The 18,127-nt window shown below is 41.6% G+C and overlaps 1 protein-coding gene across 1 annotated transcript in view; it reads right to left on the bottom strand.

Moving 5' to 3' along the window:
• LOC117501418 (cyclic nucleotide-gated cation channel beta-1-like) overlaps nucleotides 1–18,127 on the bottom strand; it is a 185,988-nt gene that overhangs the window by 127,716 nt on the left and 40,145 nt on the right. The window contains exon 6 of the mRNA XM_034160302.1: nucleotides 7,308–7,456. The gene's annotated coding sequence lies outside the window, so the exon portion shown is untranslated. The remainder of the gene's footprint in view (nucleotides 1–7,307; nucleotides 7,457–18,127) is intronic.

The following is an 18,127-nucleotide window of genomic DNA, read 5'->3' as shown; positions in this document are numbered from 1 at the left end:
AAACTGGTTTTTGGGACTTCCCAATTTGGATGGACAGACTAAGAGACAAGCTTTCAAATGAATTAAAGCTCTGTCTGGGTTTTTGATTAATTAATAAGCTGGAGTGGAAGATTGCTGCTAATCCTCCACCTCAGCCCGTGCTACGAGCGTTCTAACAGTTAGTGTGACTCGGGGGGGTTGACTCATTTAACTCACATTATTCATCCTGCTGTAACCAGGTTTCTGTAAGGCAGAATAAATCAATATGTTGATCAATTATTATATCATTTACTAACAGGGACTTAGAAGAGAGAGACCTAATGTTTAATAGACCACATTTAACTGTTTTAGTCTGTGGTGCAGTTGAAGGTGCTATATTATTTTTTCTTTTGAATTTTATGCTTAAATAGATTTTTTGCTGGTTATTGGTGGTCTGGGAGCAGGCACCGTCTCTACGGGGATGGGGTAATGAGGGGATGGCAGGGGGAGAGAAGCTGCAGAGAGGTGTGTAAGACTACAACTCTGCTTCCTGGTCCCAACCGGGATAGTCACGGTTTGGAGGATTTAATAAAATTGGCCAGATTTCTAGAAATGAGAGCTGCTCCATCCAAAGTGGGATGGATGCCGTCTCTCCTAACAAGACCAGGTTTTCCCCAGAAGCTTTGCCAATTATCATTGGCTTTTGTTCTTTGCTGCCTCTACTGGTGGTTGGCTCTCACTGCGGTATTGTATCACTTCCTGTTCCGGAGCACAGCGGTGTTTTTCTGTACCTGTTAGCTGTTTAATCTGCGCAGTTAGATTGATCTAGTTATCTAGATTACGAATTTGTTCCCAGTGTAATCTTTACGTGCCTTAACTAAAGCACTCCTTCTGCTGAATCACCCTAAATTATTTACACATTATTCACTTTGCGTGTTTTTAGGAATCCGCTAGCTTAGCGTAGCTACTAGCTCTTAGCCGGTTAGCATGGCGGCTTCTCCTGTCTCTCCCGCACTTTTCTGCTCTGGGTGTGAATGTTTAGTTATTCCTCGGCCTCCTTAGCAGTAACGGTACTTGTAATAAGTGTAGCTTATTCGTAGCTTTGGAGGCCAGGCTGGGCGAATTGGAGACTCGGCTCCGCACCATGGAAAATTCTACAGCTAGCCAGGCCCCTGTAGTCGGTGCGGACCAAGGTAGCTTAGCCGCCGTTAGTTCCCCCCTGGCAGATCCCGAGCAGCCGGGAAAGCAGGCTGACTGGGTGACTGTGAGGAGGAAGCGTAGCCCTAAACAGAAGCCCCGTGTACACCGCCAACCCGTTCACATCTCTAACCGTTTTTCCCCACTCGACGACACACCCGCCGAGGATCAAACTCTGGTTATTGGCGACTCTGTTTTGAGAAATGTGAAGTTAGCGACACCAGCAACCATAGTCAGTTGTCTTCCGGGGGCCAGAGCAGGCGACATTGAAGGAAATTTGAAACTGCTGGCTAAGGCTAAGCGTAAATTTGGTAAGATTGTAATTCACGTCGGCAGTAATGACAACTGGTTACGCCAATCGGAGGTCACTAAAATTAACATTAAATCGGTGTGTAACTTTGCAAAAACAATGTCGGACTCTGTAGTTTTCTCTGGGCCCCTCCCCAATCGGACCGGGAGTGACATGTTTATCCGCATGTTCTCCTTGAATTGCTGGCTGTCTGAGTGGTGTCCAAAAAATGAGGTGGGCTTCATAGATAATTGGCAAAGCTTCTGGGGAAAACCTGGTCTTGTTAGGAGAGACGGCATCCATCCCACTTTGGATGGAGTAGCTCTCATTTCTAGAAATCTGGCCAATTTTCTTAAATCCTCCAAACCGTGACTATCCAGGGTTGGGACCAGGAAGCAGAGTTGTAGTCTTACACATCTTTCTGCAGCTTCTCTCCCCCTGCCATCCCCTCATTACCCCATCCCCGTAGAGACGGTGCCTGCTCCCAGACTACCAATAACCAGCAAAAATCTATTTAAGCATAAAAATTCAAAAAGAAAAAATAATATAGCACCTTCAACTGCACCACAGACTAAAACAGTTAAATGTGGTCTATTAAACATTAGGTCTCTCTCTTCTAAGTCCCTGTTGGTAAATGATATAATAATTGATCAACATATTGATTTATTCTGCCTTACAGAAACCTGGTTACAGCAGGATGAATATGTTAGTTTAAATGAGTCAACACCCCCGAGTCACACTAACTGTCAGAATGCTCGTAGCACGGGCTGGGGTGGAGGATTAGCAGCAATCTTCCATTCCAGCTTATTAATTAATCAAAAACCCAGACAGAGCTTTAATTCATTTGAAAGCTTGTCTCTTAGTCTTGTCCATCCAAATTGGAAGTCCCAAAAACCAGTTTTATTTGTTATTATCTATCGTCCACCTGGTCGTTACTGTGAGTTTCTCTGTGAATTTTCAGACCTTTTGTCTGACTTAGTGCTTAGCTCAGATAAGATAATTATAGTGGGCGATTTTAACATCCACACAGATGCTGAGAATGACAGCCTCAACACTGCATTTAATCTATTATTAGACTCTATTGGCTTTGCTCAAAAACTAAATGAGTCCACCCACCACTTTAATCATATCTTAGATCTTGTTCTGACTTATGGTATGGAAATAGAAGACTTAACAGTATTCCCTGAAAACTCCCTTCTGTCTGATCATTTCTTAATAACATTTACATTTACTCTGATGGACTACCCAGCAGTGGGGAATAAGTTTCATTACACTAGAAGTCTTTCAGAAAGCGCTGTAACTAGGTTTAAGGATATGATTTCTTCTTTATGTTCTCTAATGCCATATACCAACACAGTGCAGAGTAGCTACCTAAACTCTGTAAGTGAGATAGAGTATCTCATCAATAGTTTTACATCCTCATTGAAGACAACTTTGGATGCTGTAGCTCCTCTGAAAAAGAGAGCTTTAAATCAGAAGTGCCTGACTCCGTGGTATAACTCACAAACTCGCAGCTTAAAGCAGATAACCCGTAAGTTGGAGAGGAAATGGCGTCTCACTAATTTAGAAGATCTTCACTTAGCCTGGAAAAAGAGTCTGTTGCTCTATAAAAAAGCCCTCCGTAAACCTAGGACATCTTACTACTCATCACTAATTGAAGAAAATAAGAACAACCCCAGGTTTCTTTTCAGCACTGTAGCCAGGCTGACAAAGAGTCAGAGCTCTATTGAGCTGAGTATTCCATTATCTTTAACTAGTAATGAGTTCATGACTTTCTTTGCTAACAAAATTTTAACTATTAGAGAAAAAATTACTCATAACCATCCCAAAGACGTATCGTTATCTTTGGCTGCTTTCAGTGATGCCGGTATTTGGTTAGCCTCTTTCTCTCCGATTGTTCTGTCTGAGTTATTTTCATTAGTTACTTCATCCAAACCATCAACATGTTTATTAGACCCCATTCCTACCAGGCTGCTCAAGGAAGCCCTACCATTATTTAATGCTTCGATCTTAAATATGATCAATCTATCTTTGTTAGTTGGCTATGTACCACAGGCTTTTAAGGTGGCAGTAACTAAACCATTACTTAAAAAGCCATCACTTGACCCAGCTATCTTAGCTAATTATAGGCCAATCTCCAACCTTCCTTTTCTCTCAAAAATTCTTGAAAGGGTAGTTGTAAAACAGCTAACTGATCATCTGCAGAGGAATGGTCTATTTGAAGAGTTTCAGTCAGGTTTTAGAATTCATCATAGTACAGAAACAGCATTAGTGAAGGTTACAAATCTTCTTATGGCCTCGGACAGTGGACTCATCTCTGTGCTTGTTCTGTTAGACCTCAGTGCTGCTTTTGATACTGTTGACCATAAAATTTTATTACAGAGATTAGAGCATGCCATAGGTATTAAAGGCACTGCGCTGCGGTGGTTTGAATCATATTTGTCTAATAGATTACAATTTGTTCATGTAAATGGGGAATCTTCTTCACAGACTAAAGTTAATTATGGAGTTCCACAAGGTTCTGTGCTAGGACCAATTTTATTCACTTTATACATGCTTCCCTTAGGCAGTACTATTAGACGGTATTGCTTAAATTTTCATTGTTACGCAGATGATACCCAGCTTTATCTATCCATGAAGCCAGAGGACACACACCAATTAGCTAAACTGCAGGATTGTCTTACAGACATAAAGACATGGATGACCTCTAATTTCCTGCTTTTAAACTCAGATAAAACTGAAGTTATTGTACTTGGCCCCACAAATCTTAGAAACATGGTGTCTAACCAGATCCTTACTCTGGATGGCATTACCCTGACCTCTAGCAATACTGTGAGAAATCTTGGAGTCATTTTTGATCAGGATATGTCATTCAAAGTGCATATTAAACAAATATGTAGGACTGCTTTTTTGCATTTACGCAATATCTCTAAAATCAGAAAGGTCTTGTCTCAGAGTGATGCTGAAAAACTAATTCATGCATTTATTTCCTCTAGGCTGGACTATTGTAATTCATTATTATCAGGTTGTCCTAAAAGTTCCCTAAAAAGCCTTCAGTTAATTCAAAATGCTGCAGCTAGAGTACTGACGGGGACTAGAAGGACAGAGCATATCTCACCCATATTGGCCTCTCTTCATTGGCTTCCTGTTAATTCTAGAATAGAATTTAAAATTCTTCTTCTTACTTATAAGGTTTTGAATAATCAGGTCCCATCTTATCTTAGGGACCTCGTAGTACCATATCACCCCAATAGAGCGCTTCGCTCTCAGACTGCAGGCTTACTTGTAGTTCCTAGGGTTTGTAAGAGTAGAATGGGAGGCAGAGCCTTCAGCTTTCAGGCTCCTCTCCTGTGGAACCAGCTCCCAATTCAGATCAGTTAGGGCTGGATCAGGTGACCCTGAACCATCCCTTAGTTATGCTGCTATAGACGTAGACTGCTGGGGGGTTCCCATGATGCACTGTTTCTTTCTCTTTTTGCTCTGTATGCACTCTGCATTTAATCATTAGTGATCGATCTCTGCTCCCCTCCACAGCATGTCTTTTTCCTGGTTCTCTCCCTCAGCCCCAACCAGTCCCAGCAGAAGACTGCCCCTCCCTGAGCCTGGTTCTGCTGGAGGTTTCTTCCTGTTAAAAGGGAGTTTTTCCTTCCCACTGTAGCCAAGTGCTTGCTCACAGGGGGTCGTTTTGACCATTGGGTTTTTACATAATTATTGTATGGCCTTGCCTTACAATATAAAGCGCCTTGGGGCAACTGTTTGTTGTGATTTGGCGCTATATAAAAAAATTGATTGATTGATTGAATTGAATCTATAGTGTCTATGTCATATATTTTATCATCTGTTTCCATGTTTGATCAGATTGTTTTTGTTGGTCCAATTACCAACAGATGTCATATTTGATTGTCTATTCAGGTCTGTATTTTGTAAGGTCCTCCATGTTTTTCATTTGTATACCGTATCTCTGCTCTCTTCCACAGCATGTCTTTTTCCTGATTCTCTCCCCTCAGCCCCAACCAGTCCCAGCAGAAGACTGCCCCTCCCTGAGCCTGGTTCTGCTGGAGGTTTCTTCCTGTTAAAAGGGATAAAAGGGAGTTTTTCCTTCCCACTGTCACCAAGTGCTTGCTCACAGGGGGTCGTTTTGACCGTTGGGGTTTTTCTGTAGTTGTTGCCTTGGGGCAACTGTTTGCTGTGATTTGGTGCTACATAAATAAAATTGATTTGATATGATTTCCAGAAGCGATCGTGGTGTTAAAACTCAAATTCATCTTGTTAGTAGTTGCAAGTGTACCACAGACAATACTGGAATTTATCGGTTATCTGTAACTTCCAATACATTTTTGGGTGGTTTATCGGTTTATCTTTAGTTATCTGATTATCTGTTATTGAAGTAAATTTTTTGGTTATCTGTGTCCACCACTGATAAAAACAGAATACAATGATTTCCAAATCCTCTTCAACCTATATTCAATTGAATACACCACAAAGACCAGATATTTATTGTTCAAACTGATAAACGTTATTGTTTTTGTGCAAATATTTGCTCATTTTTAAATGGATGCCAGCAACACGTTTCAAAAAAGCTGGGACAGTGGTATGTTTATGAGTGTTACATCACCTTTCCTTCTAACAGCACTCAATAAGCTTTTGGGAACTGAGGATACTAACTGTGAGTGTCATGATTGGGAATAAAATGAGCATCCCCAAAAGGCTCACCTGTTCACAATCAGAGATGGGGTGAGGATCACTACTTTGTGAACAACTGCATGAAAAAATAGTCCAACAGTTTAAGACAAATGTTACTCAATGTTCAATTGCAAGGAATTGAGGGATTCCATCATCTACAGTCCATAATATAATCAGAAGATTCAGAGAGTCTAGAGAACTTTCGACATGTATGCGGCAAGGTTGAAAACCAACATTGAATGCCAGTGATCTTCGATCCCTCAAGCGGCACTCCATTAAAAATCGACATCATTGTGTAAAGGATCTTACCGCGTGGGCTCAGGAACACTTCAAAAAACCATTGTCAATTAACACAGTTCGTTGCTACATTGGCAAGTGCAAGTTAAAACTCTACCATGCAAAGTGAAAGCCAAACATCAACAACATCCAGAAATGCCTTCTCTGGGCCCGAGCTCATTTGAAATGGACAGACGCAGGGTGGAAAAGTGTGCTGTGGTCTGATGAGTCCACATTTCAAATTGTTTTTGGAAATCATGGACATCGTGTCCTCTGGACAAAAGAGGAAAAAGACCATGCAAATTGTTACCAGGGCAAAGTTCAAAAGCCAGCATCTGTGATGGTATGAGGGTGTGTTAGTGCCCATGGCATGGGCAAGTTACACGTCTGTGATGGCACCATCAATGCTGAAAGGTACATCCAGGTTTTGGAGCAACACATGCTGCCATCCAAGCAAAGTCTTTTTCAGGGACGTCCCTGCTTATTTCAGCAAGACAATGCCAAGCCGCATTCTGCACGTGTTACAACAGCGTGGCTTCGTAATAAAAGAGTGCAGGTACTAGACTGGCCTGCCTGCAGTCCAGACCTGTCGCCCACTGAAAATGTGTGGCGCATTATGAAGTGCAAAATACAACAACGGAGACCCCGGACTGTTGAACAACTGAAATCGTACATCAAGCAAGAATGGGAAAGAATTCCACCTACAAAGCTTCAACAATTAGTGTCCTCAGTTCCCAAACGCTTACTGAGTGTTGTTAGAAGGAAAGGTGATGTAACACAGTGGTAAACATACCACTGTTGCAGCTTTAAATAACCCAAATTGAAAAACCAGTCTTTATTTTCTTTTTATTTTTAAGGCTCCTCAAAGTAAAATTTAAAAGAAGAAGAAATGAAAAGCACATACAGGCAGTTGGGCTTTCCTCCTCAGATTCATCAGGGTCCACAAAGCGGTCTTTTTTGCGCTCTGTTCGACCTTTAAACAACTGGACCAGCTGGGTCAGACGGTCCTGGACTACAATGCTGCCAATGCTGGCTGCTGACAGTGGACGAGTCCTGCAGGAAAACAAGTAAACATGGACAATAAAGTTGATGAAGATCTACATGTAAGGAACTGTGAAAAACATTTAGACACTCTAGAATTGCAACCCAGTTATTGAGGAGGAGGAAATGCTCAACCATTTACCAAGACATAACATTGTTGAAGAACTCAGCGAAACCCCTATTCTTGAAGAAACTCTCATTACACTTAAAAAGGCATGAAAAACAACAAAGCACCGGGAGAAGACAACATTCCCCTAGAGGTATTTAAAGACAAAAGTTCTTCTCTCCAATGCCACCTGCACCAACTCAAGAAGAAATACAACAGACCAGAAAGACTCAATGATTGTCACCATCTACAAATCAAATCAAATCAAATCAATTTTATTTATATAGCGCCAAATCACAACAAACAGTTGCCCCAAGGCGCCTTATATTGTAAGGCAAGGCCATACAATAATTACGGAAAAACCCCAACGGTCAAAACGACCCCCTGTGAGCAAGCACTTGGCAACAGTGGGAAGGAAAAACTCCCTTTTAACAGGAAGAAACCTCCAGCAGAACCAGGCTCAGGGAGGGGCAGTCTTCTGCTGGGACTGGTTGGGGCTGAGGGAGAGAACCAGGAAAAAGACATGCTGTGGAGGGGAGCAGAGATCAATCACTAATGATTAAATGCAGAGTGGTGCATACAGAGCAAAAAGAGAAAGAAACACTCAGTGCATCATGGGAACCCCCCAGCAGTCTAAGTCTATAGCAGCATAACTAAGGGATGGTTCAGGGTCACCTGATCCAGCCCTAACTATAAGCTTTAGCAAAAAGGAAAGTTTTAAGCCTAATCTTAAAAGTAGAGAGGGTGTCTGTCTCCCTGATCCGAATTGGGAGCTGGTTCCACAGGAGAGGAGCCTGAAAGCTGAAGGCTCTGCCTCCCATTCTACTCTTACAAACCCTAGGAACTACAAGTAAGCCTGCAGTCTGAGAGCGAAGTGCTCTATTGGGGTGATATGGTACTATGAGGTCCCTAAGATAAGATGGGACCTGATTATTCAAAACCTTATAAGTAAGAAGAAGAATTTTAAATTCTATTCTAGAATTAACAGGAAGCCAATGAAGAGAGGCCAATATGGGTGAGATATGCTCTCTCCTTCTAGTCCCTGTCAGTAGTCTAGCTGCAGCATTTTGAATTAACTGAAGGCTTTTCAGGGAACTTTTAGGACAACCTGATAATAATGAATTACAATAGTCCAGCCTAGAGGAAATAAATGCATGCATGAATTAGCTTTTCAGCATCACTCTGAGACAAGACCTTTCTAATTTTAGAGATATTGCGCAAATGCAAAAAAGCAGTCCTACATATTTGTTTAATATGCGCATTGAATGACATATCCTGATCAAAAATGACTCCAAGATTTCTCACAGTATTACTAGAGGTCAGGGTAATGCCATCCAGAGTAAGGATCTGGTTAGACAACATGTTTCTAAGATTTGTCGGGCCAAGTACAATAACTTCAGTTTTATCTGAGTTTAAAAGCAGGAAATTAGAGGTCATCCATGTCTTTATGTCTGTAAGACAATCCTGCAGTTTAGCTAATTGGTGTGTGATAGATAAAGCTGGGTATCATCTGCGTAACAATGAAAATTTAAGCAATGCCGTCTAATAATACTGCCTAAGGGAAACATGTATAAAGTGAATAAAATTGGTCCTAGCACAGAACCTTGTGGAATTCCATAATTAACCTTAGTTTGTGAAGAAGATTTCCAATTTACATGAACAAATTGTAATCTATTAGATAAATATGATTCAAACCACCGCAGCGCAGTACCTTTAATACCTATGTGGAAAGGAAACAAGTCTGACTGTGGAAACCATCGTGGAATCTCCTTGCTGTCGACTGCAGGAAATTGAAAGATAAATGGACTACATTTATATAGTGCTTTTCCATCTGCATCAGACGCTCAAAGCACTTTATATATCAATGCCTCAAATTCACCCCCATGTCAGGCTGTTGCCATGCAAGGCACTCACTACACACGGGGAGCATCTAGGGCATTAAAGACCTTGCCCAAGGGCCCTTAGTGATTTTCTGGTCAGGCTGGAATTTGAACAGAGAATCCTCTGGTCTCAAGCCCAATGCTTAACCACTAGACCATCACCTCCCCTGGACGGATTACCAGCAACTGAGACCCCTAGCAAAAACATCCTTCCTGAAACCCAGAGTGGCTTCCAATCATCAAGAGAGACAGCAGACATGCTCTTCACTGTCCACCAATTGCAAGAAAAGTGTCGAGAGCAACACCAATCATTGTACCTCACCTTCATTGACTGGTCAAAGGTGTTTGACAGTGTGTCACACTCACTTCTGTGGAGATCCTGAGTAAAATGGGCTGTCCTCATCCATACCCTGTGGCTTCTCTACAATGACAGGTCCGCCAAAGTTCTGGTAAATGGCACAACAACTGAAGACTTCAAAATTAAGTGTTCAATCTGAAGTAAAGCGGGCTCCTACGCTCTTCATCATCTTTGTGGCACAAATCCTCTTCCTGATCAAGGACAATGTGCCACCATTAATTGACATTTTGTACTGAATGTATGGAAATCTCTTCAACCTGAGCTGACTGAGATCCAACAAGAAAATCACCACCGCTTTGCTCTTGGACTTCCAGTATGCTGATGACAGCAGTGTGTCATCTTTCATGAAAGATGGTGTTCAGAAAATCCTTGAAACCTTTGATGAAGCTTACACCAAGCTTGGTCTTCACACCAACCTCAAGAAGGCACAGGTTCTGGACACGCCTTCACTCAACATGGTCAATCCAAACTGCACAGACAGGGCCTGGAAATCATGACTCACATTCCATACCTCGGCAACCATTTGTCATCAAATGAGACAAAAATCCTCATCTACAAAGCTGTTGTCATGCCAACCTAGCTGTATGGATCTGAGACCTGGACAACCTACCAGGCCACTTGAAGACCCTTGAGTGATTCCACCAACACTGCCTGAGGCATATCCTCTGCATTAGGTGGCATGACAACTGTACCAACATCAGCATCCTGGCTGAAGCCAAGCTCCAGACCATCGAGTGTGTCATCATTGAGAACCAGCTTCAGTGGGTGGGTCACGTCATTAGGATGGATGACAGCTGACTTCCCAAGTAGTAGTAGTTGGAAAACAGTTCAGAGGAAGGCAGAAGAAGCACAGCAAGGACCTCCTGAAGCACAATCTGAAGAGTTGCTCCCTCAATTGGAAGATGTGGGAAGAACAAGTGAGGGGCCAGGCCAGCTGGCAAGCAAGGATCTACACAGTAGTGGAAGTCTTCCATAAAATGCAGATGAATCACAGACAGGAAGAGGAGAAAGACGAAAGAGAGAGAGCAAGAGCCTGGCCAGCAGAAGCTTCCTGCAGCAACCATGTGCAGCATCTGTCAAAAAGAGTGCACTTCAACATGGAGCTTATTCAGGTATCTGTGGATCAATCAAGACATGATCTTAACCACAGAAGGATTGCCATGACCGACCAATTGACCGAGTTAAGTACAGATTAAATCAGTGGTGGGCAACTGCAGGTTTTCCTTGCAACCAATCACCTCAGCAGGTGGGTTTGCTGATGAGCTTCTCCCCTGAACATAAACACCTGAACATCAATGAAATCACCTACTAAGGTGATTGGTAGAAAGGGAAACCCACAGTGTCTTGGCCCTTCATGGCACGATTGCCCACCCCTGGATTTACTACAACTGGGTTTTCTTGTGAATGGTGTGAGAATTAAGTGAAAGGCAATTTGCACATTTTATATGTATCTACTACTAGAAGCAACAGGTTGCTCCTCATCGTGTCCCAAGGTTCTTTAAATGGAGCAATATCTCCACCTGGTAAACATCTACCATTAATTAGCCGGCGACTTTAATCATATGCATGTAATCATATGCTTAAAGACTGTTCTCCCCAACTTTGTGCAGCACGTGGACTGTGTATCTAGGGGCAATAACACCTTGGACTGTGTTTATGCATGCATTATGCAGGCTTACAGAGCCGGTGTTCTGTCGAGATGAGCTGCCCCATTGAGTTGATATCCCCGTAGTGCAAATCGACAGTTACGTGTGACGAGTTGAGCTCCCCCGTCATGCTGAGCTCCACGTCATCTAGTCACAATATTCTGCTTTAAAGACAGCGTGTGTACATGCGAGTCTTTACTTTTTTAAATTGACAAGACGCTTATTGCTGTATTTTTATGCAAAGACAAAACTTGTGTGGGTTTTCTTCAGTTCGATGGGTGATCATGTCCCTTCAAGCTCCACTGCACAACTGCCCATGCGCACCTCACCTGTCAAGTTGAGCTCACCCACCGAGGAAAAGTAGAAAACCCATGTAAGTTTTGTCTTTACATAAAAATACAGTAATGTGTATTTTCAATTAAAAAAGTAAAGACTTGCATGTACACACGCTGTCTTTAAAGCAGAATATTGCCGTTAGATGATTGGGAGATCATTGCGATGGGGAGATGCGCATGCACAGTTGCGCCGTAAAGAGGTAGATAAACTTGACGGGGGAGGTGTTAAAGTCCGGGGAACTGTGCACGCGCGTTGTGGAGATTCTCTCGACGCGTAGATCATCTCTTTGGGACACCAGGCATCTGCCACATTTGGGACTCTCAGACTACCTCTCAATACTTTATATTGTAAGGCAAGGCCATACAATAATTATGTAAAACCCCAACGGTCAAAACGACCCCCTGTGAGCAAGCACTTGGCTACAGTGGGAAGGAAAAACTCCCTTTTAACAGGAAGAAACCTCCAGCAGAACCAGGGTCAGGGAGGGGCAGTCTTCTGCTGGGACTGGTTGGGGCTGAGGGAGAGAACCAGGAAAAAGACATGCTGTGGTGGGGAGCAGAGATCAATCACTAATGATTAAATGCAGAGTGGTGCATACAGAGCAAAAAGAGAAAGAAACACTCAGTGCATCATGGGAACCCCCCAGCAGTCTACGTCTATAGCAGCATAACTAAGGGATGGTTCAGGGTCACCTGATCCAGCCCTAACTATAAGCTTTAGCAAAAAGGAAAGTTTTAAGCCTAACCTTAAAAGTAGAGAGGGTGTCTGTCTCCCTGATCTGAATTGGGAGCTGGTTCCACAGGAGAGGAGCCTGAAAGCTGAAGGCTCTGCCTCCCATTCTACTCTTACAAACCCTAGGAACTACAAGTAAGCCTGCAGTCTGAGAGCGAAGCGCTCTATTGGGGTGATATGGTACTATGAGGTCCCTAAGATAAGATGGGACCTGATTATTCAAAACCTTATAAGTAAGAAGAAGAATTTTAAATTTTAAAGAATTTTCTTCCTGTATAAGAATCGCAATCGTCTTTGTAATATTGTCAAGGAATGTGGTAAAATTGTGGGAACTCAGTGCACAGACATTATGGACCTTTTTAAAACAAGGGTTGTGTCAAAAGCCAGGAAAATTATGGCCGATTCTGCACACCCTCTGCACCCACAATTTAAGTTTCTGCCCTCAGGCAGATGCCTGGTAATGCCCAGATGCAGAACCAACAGACTAAAAAACTCTTTTATTCCCACAGCCATTGCTCTCCTAAATAACACCTAAGGACTCACTGTTGCACTTAAGTTTATACTGACTCGCACCTTATTTCTGGGCTCTTGTTTTATATATTTATTCTGCTGTGTTTTTATGTTTTTTATGTTTTTATGTTTTTATGAATTTGTATGATGTGGTTTTATGAATGTAATGTAATTTTTACTGCTGACTGCACCTGAATTGCCCCCATGGGGACTAAATAAATGATCAAATCAAAATCAAATCATACCTTGGTATTTATAAAGCAATTTACTATATATTGTTCATTTTGATGACATTTTGTGGAGCCCCTCCAACTTTTACCCCAGCTCCCCTCAGCCCCCCAACAAACATTTCCTGGCGCCGCCACTGTCTGGAAGTGCCTTGCTGATGGTGTACGCAAAAAAAAAAAAAAAAAAGAAATCTGTCTGTCTTCTGAGCACCATGCATCAGAAAGTGGAAAATGTGGACACCCAAAAACAAAAACCAAACACTGTTGTTAATTACAACCATTTCAAATGCAGTGTTGATATCATGGACCAGAAATTACGCAACTACTCCATGCGTGCAGGAACCTGGAGATGGCCCATGGCTGTGTTTTACAACCTGTTGGACATGGCTACCACAAATGCACGTTTTACACACAGCATGTACAGGATCAAAAGAAAGTTGGCAATTGTTCATGCTGGAGCTCAACGAGGAACTTCAAAACAGACATTTGCAGGAAAAGGCACTAGGGGAAGAGCGCAAACAGCAGCATCATGGGATGAGAAATTCTCAGAAGAAAATGACACAGTGCCAGGTGTGCATACTCTGCAATAATAACAGAAGCACTGAACGTTGTGTACACTGCTGAAAATACACCTGGGGCAAATGGAGGAAAGATGCACCTTGGGAATGTTGAAACTGCTAGTTATGACAATTGTATGCTACATTTGTGTGCTTTGTATAGTCTTTGTATAAGTCTTCAAGAATCACTTCACATTCAGCTACTCTCATTGATAATATACTTACAAATGATAGATACCAAAACATTAAGTGGCTTATGTTTCTGTGAAGGCTCTCAGTTGTTCAGGTGGTTTCCATAGTAGAGAAGCTTGAATCTTCGACTGGACTGGGTTGCTTGACGCAAGGATGTTTCGCTTCAAATCGCAGAAGCTTCCTCAGCTAAAATTTTAGCTGAGGAAGCTTCTGCGATTCGTCCTCGCGTCAAGCAACCCAGTCCAGTCGAAGATTCAGGCTTCTCTACTATTAAGTGGCTTATTAATTCATGATATTAGTGACCATTTACCAATTTTTATAGTAACTGATCTAAATTTCAATAAAAAAAAATGTACTGAGAAAATACAATATTGCAGGTGCCTGAAATCTGAAGAATCTATCACTACCTTAAAAATGATTTACTTTTACAGGATTAGAATCCCATTTATGAGAAGCAAGATGCTAATTTAGCATATTCCGAATTCGAAAACATATTTCTCAATATATACAACAAAAACTGTCCAATTATAAAGTATAATAAAAGTAATAAATATAAAGTTTACCCATGGATAACAAAAGGTCTACAAAAGGCTTGTAAGAAGGAAATATGCTATACAGAGAATTCATTAAAAGTAAATCAAGCGAGGCAGAGATTAAATATAAGGACTATAAAAATAAACAAACAGCTATTATGCAGAACTGTAAAAAAAAAAAAATCATACTTTGGAAAAATACTAAACAATAATAAAAACAACATAAAGGAAACATGGAAAATACTGAATAGTATTATTGCAAATAAACCCAAATCAAATAACTACCCAACATACTTTACTTATAACAACAAAGATGAATATAACATGAGCCAAGAAGTGAATATTTTCAATACATTTTTTGCTAATGTTGACCCAGATCTGGCAGCTGAAATCCCACACAGCCCATGGGAAAATCAGCAATTAATCGCCAGGAATCCGTACACAATGTTTCTTGGCCCAGTAGATGAAAGGGAAATTATTAATGTAGTTAGCACATGTAAAAGTAAAAAGTCAGCGGATCATAATGAGGTAGATATGTCCTTAGTAAAGCAAATAAATACTGAAATCACAAAACCATTATCATATATTTTTAATAAATAATTTCAAACTGGAATTGTTCCTAATGGCATGAAAGTGGCAAACGTGATACCTTTATTTGTATAGTGAGAAGCCATTTCTTTGGGAGAAGTAAAATTTTGTTTTCTTCCAGACATTATACCTTCTGTTTGTTGATATTCCAAGATGACATTTTTTTTGTTGGTGGGGGGGTGCTAATCCCAGTTCTATGACATCGTGAGCTTAGTACAGTAAATTGTCATTGTAATTGGTGTTTAGCCAACAATCAAATTACCATTCATGAAAGATTTTCATCAGAAACACTCTGCCCTTCTTAAAATGACAGGCAATTATTATAGTAAGTGTTTTTTTAATGACAAATAGAAAATGTATCTTGGACCAAATGATAAAAATAGGGTAAAACTTTTTGTTGGCTAAATAAAATATAAAAGAAAATTGGTTAATCTTAGTACATGAAATAACATATGACCTCAATGAAACTGACAGCAAAATGAATAATGTTGCAGTGGCAGTGGTGGCAGACAAACTGAGAAGTCATCTCCAGCTGAAATAATACTTTTGCACTCAGGTTCAATCAGACACACCAGAGGAATGTGGCCTATTGTTTCTTTGGAATCTGCCTAGACAGGTTCACTTGAGCTGCATGTTAATTCCTGCCCAAATGTTAGCATATGGACAGGACTTAACATGTTTTGCAAAGAGGAGGGGGCAGGCAGCAGAAACAAAAATGTCTGGGCCTGTCAGAGTTAAGACCACTCAGTTCTGAATGTATGATGGTGAACTTCTCCATTTGTCATAGCATATCAATCAATCAATCAATCAATTTTTTTATATAGTGCCAAATCACAACAAACAGTTGCCCCAAGGCGCTTTATATTGTAAGGCAAGGCCATACAATAATTATGTAAAACCCCAACGGTCAAAACGACCCCCTGTGAGCAAGCACTTGGCTACAGTGGGAAGGAAAAACTCCCTTTTAACAGGAAGAAACCTCCAGCAGAACCAGGCTCAGGGAGGGGCAGTCTTCTGCTGGGACTGGTTGGGGCTGAGGGAGAGAACCAGGAAAAAGACATGCTGTGGAGGGGAGCAGAGATCAATCACTAATGATTAAATGCAGAGTGGTGCATACAGAGCAAAAAGAGAAAGAAACAGTGCATCATGGGAACCCCCCAGCAGTCTACGTCTATAGCAGCATAACTAAGGGATGGTTCAGGGTCACCTGATCCAGCCCTAACTATAAGCTTTAGCAAAAAGGAAAGTTTTAAGCCTAATCTTAAAAGTAGAGAGGGTGTCTGTCTCCCTGATCTGAATTGGGAGCTGGTTCCACAGGAGAGGAGCCTGAAAGCTGAAGGCTCTGCCTCCCATTCTACTCTTACAAACCCTAGGAACTACAAGTAAGCCTGCAGTCTGAGAGCGAAGTGCTCTATTGGGGTGATATGGTACTATGAGGTCCCTAAGATAAGATGGGACCTGATTATTCAAAACCTTATAAGTAAGAAGAAGAATTTTAAATTCTATTCTAGAATTAACAGGAAGCCAATGAAGAGAGGCCAATATGGGTGAGATATGCTCTCTCCTTCTAGTCCCCGTCAGTACTCTAGCTGCAGCATTTTGAATTAACTGAAGGCTTTTTAGGGAACTTTTAGGACAACCTAATAATAATGAATTACAATAGTCCAGCCTAGAGGAAATAAATGCATGAATTAGTTTTTCAGCATCACTCTGAGACAAGACCTTTCTGATTTTAGAGATATTGCGTAAATGCAAAAAAGCAGTCCTACATATTTGTTTAATATGCGCTTTGAATGACATATCCTGATCAAAAATGACTCCAAGATTTCTCACAGTATTACTAGAGGTCAGGGTAATGCCATCCAGAGTAAGGATCTGGTTAGACACCATGTTTCTAAGATTTGTGGGGCCAAGTACAATAACTTCAGTTTTATCTGAGTTTAAAAGCAGGAAATTAGAGGTCATCCATGTCTTTATGTCTGTAAGACAATCCTGCAGTTTAGCTAATTGGTGTGTGTCCTCTGGCTTCATGGATAGATAAAGCTGGGTATCATCTGCGTAACAATGAAAATTTAAGCAATACCGTCTAATAATACTGCCTAAGGGAAGCATGTATAAAGTGAATAAAATTGGTCCTAGCACAGAACCTTGTGGAACTCCATAATTAACTTTAGTCTGTGAAGAAGATTCCCCATTTACATGAACAAATTGTAATCTATTAGACAAATATGATTCAAACCACCGCAGCGCAGTGCCAAATATATGCATATGAGCGATATCGTCCTCTGCATGTTTCACGATGTTCTTGGTCCACTGGCTATCTGCCTATAAGATCAAGCTTATGGAGGAATTGGGGAAGTTGGCTCTGTATACCTCCATGGGGTTGAGCCTGATGAACACCCTCTGCGAGTGTAAGCGGCAGTTTGTGATTAGCAAACTGGGTTGGTCCTGTAAGACGATGACCGATGCTGGTCCCTCTTTGGTCACATCGGAGGAGATACTGGTGACAGTCACACCAAGGAAAAGCAGGATCACGAGCCAGATCATCCTGGCAAAACAATGAACATGATGAGACGCTTATCGTACATGTGTTCTGGGTTGTCAAGATCTATTCTGCCGACAGTATCGTCCTCGGAGCTGATTGCTGGAAATACAGCGATTGCTCCTGAGGGTTTTGAAAAGACAATTCCCCGTTGTGAACAGGGAAGAAGCGATGGAGGGACCTGGCTGAGAATTGGAATGTTCAGCTCAAAGTCCCGAAAGTCAGTGCTGATTAATCAGCCCAGTGGGGTGGCTTTGGGAATAAAGATGTCTTCACCAATGTGATTATGCACCACCAAGTGAGTTCTCCGGTTTCTTAGGCTCAGAAGAGGGGTAGCTTTGAGAGACAGTTCAGGTTTGGTGAAAAGCTGAGATGGCTGGAAGACCACATGCGGGTATTGGAGCCATTGTCCTGGACGTATCATAAGGCAGAGTGTTGCATTCTTCAGGGTGGCGGGTATCGTGATGTGACCATCA

The sequence above is a fragment of the Thalassophryne amazonica genome, chromosome 2 (genome assembly GCF_902500255.1).
Source record: "Thalassophryne amazonica chromosome 2, fThaAma1.1, whole genome shotgun sequence".
Classification (NCBI taxonomy): domain Eukaryota; kingdom Metazoa; phylum Chordata; class Actinopteri; order Batrachoidiformes; family Batrachoididae; genus Thalassophryne; species Thalassophryne amazonica.
Note: the sequence above shows the minus strand (reverse complement) of the source record. Positions and strands in the feature narration are given on the sequence as shown.